The sequence below is a fragment of the Meriones unguiculatus genome, chromosome 1 (genome assembly GCF_030254825.1).
Source record: "Meriones unguiculatus strain TT.TT164.6M chromosome 1, Bangor_MerUng_6.1, whole genome shotgun sequence".
Classification (NCBI taxonomy): Eukaryota; Metazoa; Chordata; class Mammalia; order Rodentia; family Muridae; genus Meriones; species Meriones unguiculatus.
The window spans coordinates 81,737,380-81,749,857 of record NC_083349.1 but is presented as its reverse complement, the minus strand read 5'-3'; the positions used below and the strand labels follow the sequence as shown (position 1 = coordinate 81,749,857).

At 38.3% G+C, this 12,478-nt stretch overlaps 1 protein-coding gene across 5 annotated transcripts in view; it reads left to right on the top strand.

The window, feature by feature from the left end:
* The window catches only part of Vps13b (vacuolar protein sorting 13 homolog B), a 641,091-nt gene that overhangs the window by 197,991 nt on the left and 430,622 nt on the right, over positions 1-12,478 (top strand). The window lies entirely within an intron of this gene.

Here is a 12,478-nt window from a genome sequence, read left to right as displayed (position 1 = left end):
TAGTCTTGAATGAAAATTTATTTCAGTAACAGTTAGGTGATAAATAATGAGAATTAACTTGAGGCCAAGATATGGAAATGGGCTGATAACCAATATTTTACCCAGTAATTTCTTTTTTTATAAGCCTACTACTTTGGCATTGGTATTTGGTCTTCTTTGTTTACTTGTTAGTTTTAGTCACTTCGTGAGAAACAATGGTTGCTTCTCACTTACAATAATTTATATGCTTATAATAGCTCTCTCATTCTTTATTTTTGTAGGAATGGTATAATTTTGTTATGTTAGATGAAAAACAATATAAAACTTGACCCTTTGGGTTTTTGCACAATTATTGCACAAGTGTGAAGTGGATTCACTGAGGTAATTTAAGGACTGGTTAAGAGGACTAATCCTTGGAACATATTGAAGAGATGAAGAGAGAGATTCATGGTTTGTAGGCTAAGAAGCCAGAGAACTATGTGCATCAGATGAATATTATGGTAGAATTTTCTCCTGACAGGCTAAGAATCTGAGTAAATAGGTGTGGATGTGGATAGGATGTGTGTTGATAGATGGGCTGGCATGATAGAAGTAATTTACCGGTGTCTGACTTGTAGGTAATAAGAGAATGGAATGGAGAGAATGGACACCAGACACAGGAGTGCCTGGCTCTGGGGTTAGATGTAGCTATGTTTACTGCTGAAATAGAGGGCCGCATGCTTTTTGTCTCCGTAGAACCTAGATCAATCTTGGCCTTAGTCACATGGGAGAGACTAATCTTCACATGTATTTAGTGATGAAGTGGAGTAGTTTTCTGTGCCATTGGCGGAACAGATTAAACTTTTGACTGGTTGAGTGCCTCTCCCTCTACAGTGTGGTGTGGGAGGATCACCAGCCAGTCTGTCTTATTGGCAGCAGAGCACTCTTAAATAGAGTTTTCCCATGGAAGTGGTATCTTACTTGAAATCCCAGAACTTTTACTAAAAAATTTATGAAGTGGGATGATACTAAGTTACTGAAGAGTCATCAAAGCAAGTATGCTATTAATTGGCAATTTATTGACTTCATCCCCAGGCCAGTTTAAACAAAAGGGAGGGAAGGTTAGATTCGAAGCTATGCTTTGAATGCTGTGTGAGGTCTTTTTGAACTTTCTGGTTAGGCTGCAGTTAATTAACTCAATTCAATTAGTACGTGAGTAAAAGTACACTTCTTTAGATCTATCAAAAGCATACTAATGGATGAGGTACTGACAGAATTGTGAATCTGAGTCTGGTTAACATTAAAGTCCATTCCAAATTTACCTGTCATCATTAATCTCTTAATAAAGTGGACCAATAACTACTCAGGGTTCTATGTGTGTATTCTGAGTTTTTCAGCATATAGCTCTACCTATATGAAGTATTATATATTTATTTGACTTCAGAGGACATGACATAAGTAAGCTTTAAGCCTCCTCTTAAAATGCTATTTTAAGATGATACATGTTCACTTAGTTTGGCCACGTTAAAACTTTTTAGAAATTACAATCTCCAGGCTTTACAGCTTGTGCATGCATGTACTTTTACCAACATATATATAAAAGCAAAGAAGGATTTTGAACTGTTTTAAGTTTCTTTCATTTGTTGCTGTTAGTTATTTAGTAGTTGTCTTAGTCAGGATTTTCCAGAGAAACAGAAGTGATAGATTGAGGGAGATTATTAAATTGGCTTACATGATATGATTGAAATACTCCATGGTTTTCTTACAGAGGAGAGGCCAAATTCCAGTACTTTATCAGTGTATTAAGCTAGTTACTTTAGTAGTCTTGTCTGCTGCTAAAAGCCTGTAAGGTTCCCAGAGAACCCCTGGTCTTTAGTCCATGTTGCAAGATCAGTAAGGTAGTATCCACAAGGAATCATCCAGGTTTTCAGTTGACATTGGAAGCTTGAAGAAGTTGGCATTAATATCACTACTATCAATAGCAGCAGGATAGAGGAACATGTTAGTACAAGTAGAAGCCAAGAGAACAAAACCACCACGTCTTTCTCTCTTACATTTCCTTTATCTGGGCCAACTCTCAAAAGTATAGCTCACGTTCAGGAAAATGCTTACCACATCAATTAAGGCAACCTGGACAGTCCCTCAGTGACATGACCGTAGGCCAACCTTATGTATACAATCTCTTATTGAAATTCTCTTCCCAAGCAACTCTACGTCACATCAGGTTAACAGTTAAATTTATTCATCAATGTGGCATCACAGCTTGAGACTCCCCTCACAGAAGCTGACTGATCCACACTACATTTTGAGTTCATTCTTAGTGAGTGCAGCCTAAGAAAATGTCCTAATAATGAGAATAACTAATGTGAGAGTCTTGAGTCTAGTTAATCCAATCGGAGTGGTTCCCATGGAGCTGAATAGCTCAGTTACTACCACAGCAATACAGTGAAGTATGGCTGGTCTCAGTCAGAATGGTTTTGAGTGGCTCTTTCTGTAACTTATTTTCTACAGCCCCCTTTCTATTTTGAAAAAAAAAATTTCTAATTAGTAGCCATTTTAAGGTGATGGGACAGTCAATATATCAAGTTAATATTTGTGTTTGAAAAAAGATTACACAAGGAAGTCATCAGGTCATACATTTCACTTTGCCCTCGGGTATTTATTAAGATGGTTATATGTTTTGCATGTCTATGTGTGTCATATCCTGGTAATATGAATTCTGAAATGAAGCATTATATGAAATGATGAATATATTGTCTTCAAATTCTGCTGGATAAAGTTCTCAAAGTCTCAGAATTTATTAAGAATGTGTACTGGCTAGTTTTATGTTGACTTGACACAAGCTAGAGTCATGAGAGAGGAAGAAACTTCAATTGAGAAAATGCCTTCATAAGAGATGGTTGTAAGGCAGTTTTTAAAATTTGTCATTATTCGGAAAGGTCCCATCCATTATAGATCATTTCATCCATGGGCTGCTGGTCCTGGGTTCCATAAAAAAGCAGGCTGAGCAAACCATGGAAAACAAGGCAGTAAGCAGCATCCTTCCATGACTCTGCATCAGCTCTTGCCTCCAGGTTCCTCCCTCTTCGAGTTCCTGTCTAGACTTCCTTTAATCATGAACATAAATACAGAAAAGTAAGCTAAATAAATCTTTCCTCCTCAGCTTTCTTTTTGGTCATCATGTTTTATTGCAACAGTAGAGATTCTGACTAAGACGGAATTGGCTTAACTTATGTTTGTGTAGATATAAAAAATAGCTAGAGTATATATTGAAGTAAGTATAAAAAATAAAATATATAAAAGTTGTGTATGAGAAACAAACACCCAACATCATCCTAGATTGAGAAAAACTTGAAGCAATCCTTCTGAAGCCAGAAACAAGACAGGGTGTTCACTATTCCCTCTCCTATTTAATATTGCACTTATCCCCAGCTTAATCAGTAAGACAAGAGAAGGAAATAAAAGGGGTAGAAATGGGAAAAGAAATCAGAATATTCCTATTTACAGATGACATGATGCTGAACATTAGAGCTCTCCAAAGCTCTACCAGAAAACTATTGTAAATGATAAATTCATTGATGTGAAAGAGTGCAGAATCACTTTTCTATACATCACCAGCAAATATGCAGAGAAAGATGATCATGAATAAACTCCCAATCACAATAGAAAATAAAATATCTGGGAATAAACCCCATCAAAGAAGTAATGGACTCTTAAAATACAAACTTTAATCTTGTGAATAAAGGAATAGAGAAAGATACTAGTAAATGGAAAGACATCACATGCTTGTGGATTGGTAAAATTAGTGTTATAAAAATGACCTTTTTACTAAAATTTTGCTAGAAATTAGTACACCCCTTATATAGAAACCTTTGGCTATGGAATAAAGAACAGTTACTTTAGAGAAGACTTACAGTTATAAATTTGATTTTCAAAAAGCATGTGTATGTGATTATGCACATGCATATAGGTGCTCTCAGAGGCTAGGAAAAAGCATCGGCTCTCCTGGACATAGTGTCCTGTCCTCTGCAAGAGCAGCAAGCCCTCTGAACCTCTGAGTCACCTCTCTAGTCTCCTTATATTTGGTTTTCAGGTCTACTAATTGACTTTTTACCAGTTTTCGATGTTGATATGTTAGTTGACTGTTCATAGTTTCAGCATCTTTCTGGAAAATTGGGATGAAAGAATCATATATATATATATATATATATATATATATATATATATAATGCATTTTAGATATATAACATGTTAATGCTTGCTTATCATCAGTATTTATTTACTGTTAAATCACATACTACATCACTATGTGCTACATATTGAATACACATTAGGGAATGATTGCTTGTAATAAGCACCAGGACATCATTATATTTGTTTTTCCTCACATGCAATTTTTTTTTTTGGAATTTTAACTTTGAAAGTTTGTGTTCTTTTGAATTTTGGCCTTAGATTTCCAGTAGTTTGTAATTGTTTGGCTTGGAGCTCTTACTTTCACTACTTTTTCTTCTTCTTCTTCTTCTTCTTCTTCTTCTTCTTCTTCTTCTTCTTCTTCTTCTTCTTTCAACGCAGACAATCATCTCAGGTCTTGAACATGGGTTCTTTCTTTGAAGGTCCTCATTACAGTTAGAAGAAAACCATCAGTCCTGACTTTTGTTACCTAGTAATTACTGAGTTATTTAGGGAAACTGCTGTTGGGCAACTAACTCCACCTTCCTCAGTAGAATATTTGATTAAAGATTTGGTAGGATTAGGTTCTGTGCTTTGTGACAGTCCTGGAAGAATTGAAGTCTACAATGATGTTTCTTTAGCAGAACTGTTGCGTGCTTGACAAGACAGCAGAAGCCCTTCCTAGGGTTTCCATTGCTGTGATAAACACCATGACCAAAAGCATCTTATAGTCTATCATCCAGGGAAGTCAGGTTTGGAATGGATTCAGTTCCCAGGGAGGAATGCTGCTTCCTGGCTTGCTTTCATGTATTTCTCAGTCCACCACCAGGACCACAATGGTATGTGTTATCCCAAATAAATCATCAATCAAGAAAACATACTACAGGCTTGCCCACAGGCCATTCTAGTGGGAGTATTTTCTCAGCTGAGCTTCCCACTTCTAAAATGATGTTAGCTTGTATCAAGTTGACATAAAGCTATCGAACACATTCCCCATGGTTACTTGTTTAGAATAGTTATCTAGTGTAGATTAGTAATTGCCACACCAAGAGGCAGTTATGCTAATAACCATGGTGAATGACATAGGAAGGGTTGAATTGTTCATTTTCTTACAGCACAAAGAAAAAGTGAAGGTAGAAGTTTTTGACAGACACACTCTGGCTCATGTGAATACTGTCACTTCTCACTTTCCCTTTATTTTCATTCTGACTTTGTTACTCAAACAGGTACAGGAACAGAGACCATTTCTTTCTTAAGGAACCTTTTAGGAATTAGAACAATACCTTTTACTCAGATTTACAGTGCTACATAGCACTTTTATCATACATCTTTTAAGCAATGAATACAGATTCTTCATTTTTAAACTAACTAACTAACTAACTAACTAACTAACTAACTAACTAAAAAACAGGCTTAGACTTGCATGTTTCAAGATGGTTTATTAACTGTCTCAAATATTGCACCAGCCGTAGGTGGGAGAAGCAGGAATTGAAGCGGTAGGTGTACACCCAGTGTTCTGCAGTACATGTTACAGGAGGCAGAATGAGTGAGAGTTGGAACTGTGAGTACAGTGAAAGCTGGACCAGGCTCCAAGGACACCAGAGATCTTAGTGTTGCACTGCCTCGCCATGAGTGTGTAACTTTCAACAATCTGCTTCTGTTTGATTTATCTTGATTGTGTTCTGATGAAAAATTTTAATTTATTTGACTTATAACATGTTTTATAGAGCTTGTGATTTATTGAATATCTTGGAACCACAACCCTGACAGGCAGTATTTTAAGGGGAAATTGCTGTGTGAGGATTTTGTTAACCTGACATTTTGTGGTTTCGCCTCATAAAACTGGTAAAGGACTCCCAGTGTGGAATGTTAATGGGGTGAAGTAATGAGTGCAGGCTGGGATAGAAACAACCAGACAATGAACAGTCCTAAAGTTCATACTCCATGATCTTTGGGGGATGTCTCTGTATACAGTAGCCTTTCTAAAGATAAAAGCAGTAGGTGATCTTTGTAATCCAGCATTTGATCAAGTTTTGAAGCTGTATTAGATACCAAACAATGCTGTGTGACTGGGAAAGTAGTTAATGTGAAGCTAGTAGAACTCCATAATTATTTTCACCCTTTAACTGAGTAATTTCAATCAGCAGAATCCTTTCTATTCTGCAGCTCGCCTTTCAATGAGTGTACATCTCTTCTGCTTGCACATCTCAGTTGGTTAATGAAATGAGAAGTTTGATTTGATTTTAGTATTAGTTGTGCTGACTTTTCACTGAATCAAAGAAATATTTTTCCCTTTTATTTAATTTTATTTGGAAAATTTACAAATCACAAAGTTTAGAAATGTCTTAATGTAGGGCTCTGAGCCCTACTTTCAGAATCTATCAAAGGACTTTTGTGTTTTTCTCTGCTTTTTTTATTCCCCACTACCTAATAAGATTTTGTGTGGGGGAGAAAATAAAAAGAGCAGGATTCTTCTACTAAGAAATTTTGAGAGTCTCAGGTTCGGTTACCATTTAATTCACAAGTACACCTATTTTAAAATATGGTTTTGGATTGGGTGTGTGTGTGTGGTTTTGTTTCAGTGAGAGCAAAAGAATAACCTTGAACTTTTTTTACTGTTAAATGATGACGCTTAGCAATTCTTAACTTTTTGTTGTTTTTTGATGGGCTGACCCTATAAAGTACTTACTTGAAGCTAACTTGAAAAATCAACTGTTTGCTAGATTTTCTTTTTTCTTGAGACAGTCCTACTTTATATCTGGCTGACCTAGAACTTGCTTTGTTGACTAGGCTGGCCTCTCACACACAGAGATATCTTTGCCTCTGCCTCTATTCCTGCCTCTGCCTCCTGAATATTGAGAGTAAAGATTTATAACAGTAGGCCTGGTCTTAAGTAGCATTTTTTAATCATTGTTTTGCAAGGGAATAATTACTACAGTAGCTATGACAATGACTGCTAAATTCCTGCAGAACAGCTAAACTATGTAAAACTGTTTATATTCTGAATTACAGAATATAATTTCTGATTATATTCTTTCCAAACTTTCCAATTACACATATAGTACAGTTATTATTCTTTTAAAAGGAACTGGTTTAATTGACTTTTGTTGAATTCATGTTAAGTTACTTTAGTAATTGTTTTGGAATACAAATTTTAAAGTTTCAAATTGTTTAAGTGATATTTAACACTGAATTAGGAAGTAAATTGAAAGATAATCTGTAAGAGATAGATGGTTACAGAATCAGCTTACAAATACATCTTTGTTGCATTTCTACCTTTTTATACAAATAAACACAATGAAGTTCTTAATGCATTTTGACTTGGTTTTGTTTGTTTGGTAGATTAAGTTATAAATTTAAGGGGGATGTGAAAACTGAAAACTGCTGCAGGAATAATGATGTTTTATTTGCAGTAATAGATGCATAGTACTTTAACACAGCAAGAGAACTTAAGACCTACCTCAGGGTGAATATACCTGTGGCAGCTACTTGCATCCACCACAAGATGAAGCCATCTATAGAGCTCCTTAATCTACCTCAGTGGATCTGCCTAGGGAAGAACACACTAACCTCACTGAGAATCAAAGGAAAAGAAGAGATGGGACAGAAGAGAGGAGGTTGAATAGAGCCTTCCTCTCTAGAAGAAACACTAAATACTATCAAAACATTTGAAAATTATTTTGGCATACACCATTGTTTTCCATGGTGATCCAACTTAACATTAAAAAGAAAGGAACAGGGACTGTCTCTGATATGAACTCAGTGACTGGCTCTTTGACCACTTCCCCCTGAGCATGGAATAGCCTTGCCAGGCCACAGAGAAGGACAATGCAGCCAGTTCTGATGAGACCTGATAGGCTAGGGTCAGATGGAAGGGGAGGAGGACCTCACCTATCAGTGGACTTGGAGAGGGCCATAGGAGGAGATGAGGGAGGAAAAGTGGGATTGGAAGGGAATGAGGGAGGGGGCTATAGCTAGGCTACAAAATGAATAAACTGGACCATATGTGAGGTCAGACCTAGGGGCTTCAGGCATGACAAGGAAACACTCTCTCATATTTGAGCCCCATCCTCAAATATGGGATTTGTAAAACTTTCTGTAAATGTACAATGTTATCTGCATGTAGCCAGATAAAAATATTATACTTTGTTAAATTCAAAAGATTTTATACTATTTTTTCAAAGAGCAAGCATTAACAGTAATGCATGTGGGGAGACCCAAGATGGCAGAGACCAATGTGCACCATATCTGAAGGGCAGAGGACCTGAAACTCTGAAATTGGTGAGTGAAGGGGCTGCTGAACCCAAAACAGAGATACCTAGGCTTCTAGGGAGAAAGGGAACCAACTGTGAACTGAGTTCATTTAGAATCAGGTCACCTGTGGACTCCTTTGTGGCCTTTTCCTGGGAGCTCTATCCCCAGGCACTTCCTTGTATCTACCTTCCTACTCCCTCTTTGGTGGGGGCAGAGGAGGCAGCCAGCAGCTTCCTCCACAGTCCACGGCATCGGCATCGGGGGCCCAAGTGACCTCAGCTCCTAGAAAAGAAATCCCTGCTCAGGATCTGGGACAGAGGATACTTTGTAGCCTATCCCCCTCAGCACAGATCATCTGGAGGTATCTCCATCCCTGATCTCAAGCTGTACTACAGGGCAACAGTAATAAAAACTGCATGGTATTGGCATAGAAACAGAAAGGAGGATCAATGGAACCGCATAGAAGACCCAGAAATAAATCCACACACCTATGAATACTCGATATTCGACAAAGAAGCCAATTCCATTCAATGGAAAAAAGACAGCATCTTCAACAAATGGTGCTGGACCAACTGGATGTCTACATGCAGAAAAATGAAAATAGATCCATATTTATCACCCTGCACAAAACTAAAGTCAAAGTGGATCAAGGACCTCAACATAAAACCAGATACCCTAAATCAATTGGAAAAAAAAGTGGGGAACAGCCTAGAACTCATTGGCACAGGAGACAACTTCCTGAACAGAACACCAACAGCACAGGCTCTAAGAGCAACAATCAATAAATGGGACCTCATGAAACTGAAAAGGGCTACCACAGAGGGCACCTGAAAGAATCTTTCTAGCAGTGTATTAAAGCAGATGCTGAGTCTCATCATCAAACCTTAGGCAGAGTGCAGGGAATAATATGAAAGAAGGAGAAATTAGTAAGACCTTGCAAGGACAGGAGCTTCACAAGGACCAAGTATATCTGGGCACAGGTGTCTTTTCTGAGACTGTTTCTCCAACCAAGGACCATGCATGAAAATAACCTAGAACCCCTGTTCCGTTGTAGCCCATGGCAGCTCAATATCCAAGTGGTTGTCCTAGTAAGGGGATCAGGGAATGTGTGTGACATGAACTCAGTGGCTGGCTCTTTGACCCCATCTCCCGCCCCCAGGGAGGAGCAGCCTTGCTAGGCCACAGAAGAGGACATTGCAGCCAGTCCTGAAGAAACCTGATAAGCTAGGGTCACATGGAGGGGAGGAGGACCTTCCCTATCAGTGGACTTGGAAAGAGGCAGGGAGGAGATGAAGGAAAGGACTGTGGGGTTGGAAGGGAATGAGGGAGGGGCCCATAGCTGTGATACAAAGTAAACAAACTAACTAATATAAAGGAATAAAAATTTAAATAACAAAAACAGTAATCCATGCTAGCCTCTCCTGATGAGACCTGATAGATGAGGATTACGAGGAAGGAGAAGAAGACCTCCCCTATCAGTGTACTGGGGGAGGGTATGGGTGGAGAAGGGGAAGGAAGGGTAGGATTGGGAGGGGAGGAGAGACAGAGCTACAGGTGGGATACAAAGTGAATAAACTGTAATTAATAAAAATTAGAAACAAACAAAAAACCCAAAATAAATAAACTGCAATTAATATAAAAAAGGAAAAATAAAGAGAGTTGTTTCCATGCCAAAATAAATAAATAAATAGATAAATAAATAAATAAGAAACAGAAGAGTAACTTGTATTAGAAGAAACATTTTATAGGTGGCTGACCTCAGTTTACTTAGTGCAAGCTTTTAACTATGGAAGTTCAAATTAATAGTCTAAGGGAAAGGAATTCCTAACTTAGTATGCATTTCTTACATTTCAAATTTAAAATGTTTCCAAGTCAAATTTCTAAAAGAATATCTGACCATTTTCTCCAACAACATTGGCAGCCCTACCAGTGCATGTAACTAATAAGAAAATTAAAATAAAAAAAGAATATAAAAAAAGAGAATTGTCTGTGTCACATAGATTTTCAAATTTTGTGGCATATAGGCTTTTGTAGTAAGACCTATTGATAATTTGGATTTCCTGAGTGTCTGTTGTTATGTCCCCCTTTTTCTCTCTGATTTTGCTGATTTGGATAGTTTTCTCTGCCTTTTAGTTTGGCTATTTAGTTAGTTTCCCTATTTAGTTTCTGTCTAGATGGTCTTTTCCTTTGTGAGAGTGGAGTGTTGAAGTCTCCCATTATTAAGATGTTCAGATTGATGTGTATTTAATCTTTCATAATGTTTCATATACAAATGTGGGTGCTCTTGTATTTGAGGCACAGATGTTCAGGATTGTGATGTCCTCCTGGTAGATTTTTCCTTTGATGAGAATGAAGTGCACCTACTCATCTTTTTTCTGCTTTTAATATTTTTTCTTTGTTCTATAGATTTAGTGTTTTGACTATGATGTGACCTGATGTGTTTCTTTTCTGGTCTAGTCTATTTGTTGTTCTGTAGGCCTCTTGTATGTTTATGTACAGCTCTTTAAGTTGAGATAATTTTCTTCTATGATTTTCTTGAAAATATTTTCTGGAGCTTGGAACCTGGTATCTTCTTTTTTGTCTATTCCCATTCTTAGATTTTGTCTTTTCATGGCTTCCTTGATTCCTTGGATGTTTTGTGTTTGGAACCTGTCAGATTTTACTTTTTCTTTGAGAGATGTATTAATTTCTGCAATTGTATCTTTGGCGCCTGAGATTTTTGTCTTCCATTTCTTATATTTTGTTGGTGATGCTTACCTTTGTGGTTCCTGATCTTTTCTCTAAGTTCTCCATTTTGGGGATTTTTTTTTCTTTGTGTTTTCTTTATTGATTATAATTCTGTTTTCATGTCTTACACCATTTTCTTCATTTGTTTGAATGTGAATTTCTGTCTTTCCATGATAGCTTCTTTTTTTATTTGTTTGTTTGTCTCCTCTTCATTTGCTACTACTTGTGCCTGTATTTGTTTGGCTGTGTGTGCTTGTAGTTTTTTGAGAATTTTGTTTGTTTTCTCTCTATTTGCCTCTAGATAACTGGGTAAGCATTGATTTGAGATAATTTTCTTGTGTTTTCAATGAATTAGTATATCTGTTGATTTTTGTGGTCACTGGTGAAACCATGATATCCTGATTTTTGTTGGATGTGTTCTTTTGCAGACCTCTAGCCATCTGCTTATCCTTAACCTCTGCTGTTTGTTCCTGGAATCTGTATTTCACATTGGGTTTGTCTCTTGTGTCTGTATTATTTTTCAGGAAGATGAGAGAGGTCCACTGGTTTGACATTGGTTGTGGGTGTTTCAGTTGTAGCTAAGGGAGGAAGGTCACAGGAGCATGTGTGCAAGCGTGTTAGTGTGCATGTAAGTGTGCCTTGAAGGATAGGGTGTGTAGGTGCCAGGAAAGGTGGAGCTTAAGCACAGGAGGAGGTTATGGTGCTGTTTTCGTGTGCAATGTGCATGTGCAGGTGCCTTGAATACCTCAGTTGCCTACATGCCTGTCATACTCTCCTCCTGTTATTCAGCTCTGTCCAGTCTCAAGCAGTTTTTTTTTTGTCTGGACTCCACTGGTAGACCCACAGAACAGCGGCTTCAGTGTTTAGAACACTGTCCCAAGGATGTTTATCTGGCCTTCAGTGGGGGTGTGGGTGGTGGTAACCCACTGTCTGGTTGCTAGTGTAGAGGGCCCTGGGTCTGGGGCTCTGCGCTCACTTGAAGGTGCGCTCTTGCACTTGTCGGCCCAGTTGGAAAGCCCAGGGCTTCTCCCGTTCTCTACTTTCCGATGTGGCCCCATAGCCAAATGAGCGCGTAAGGAGATCTCTTTGCCCATTGGTGTCCACAGTTTGTCAGTTGGGCAGGTATACCTGTATTTGGGGTAGCTGCCTCTGCCTTCTCAGTCACTGAGGGAGGAGGCTCCTGCTGGGGCAATTACTGCTGCCTCAGCAGAGCAGGGAGGCCTGTGCCTGGGGCAGCAGCCACTGCAGGCCCCCTCCCTGGAGCAGGGAGGCCCATGCCTGGGGTAAGGGGATTTGCAGAGGGATTGAATATTCACCACTCTCAGTCTCAGGAGACATCCATGGGTGATGTGGATCCTAAAGGTCCCAG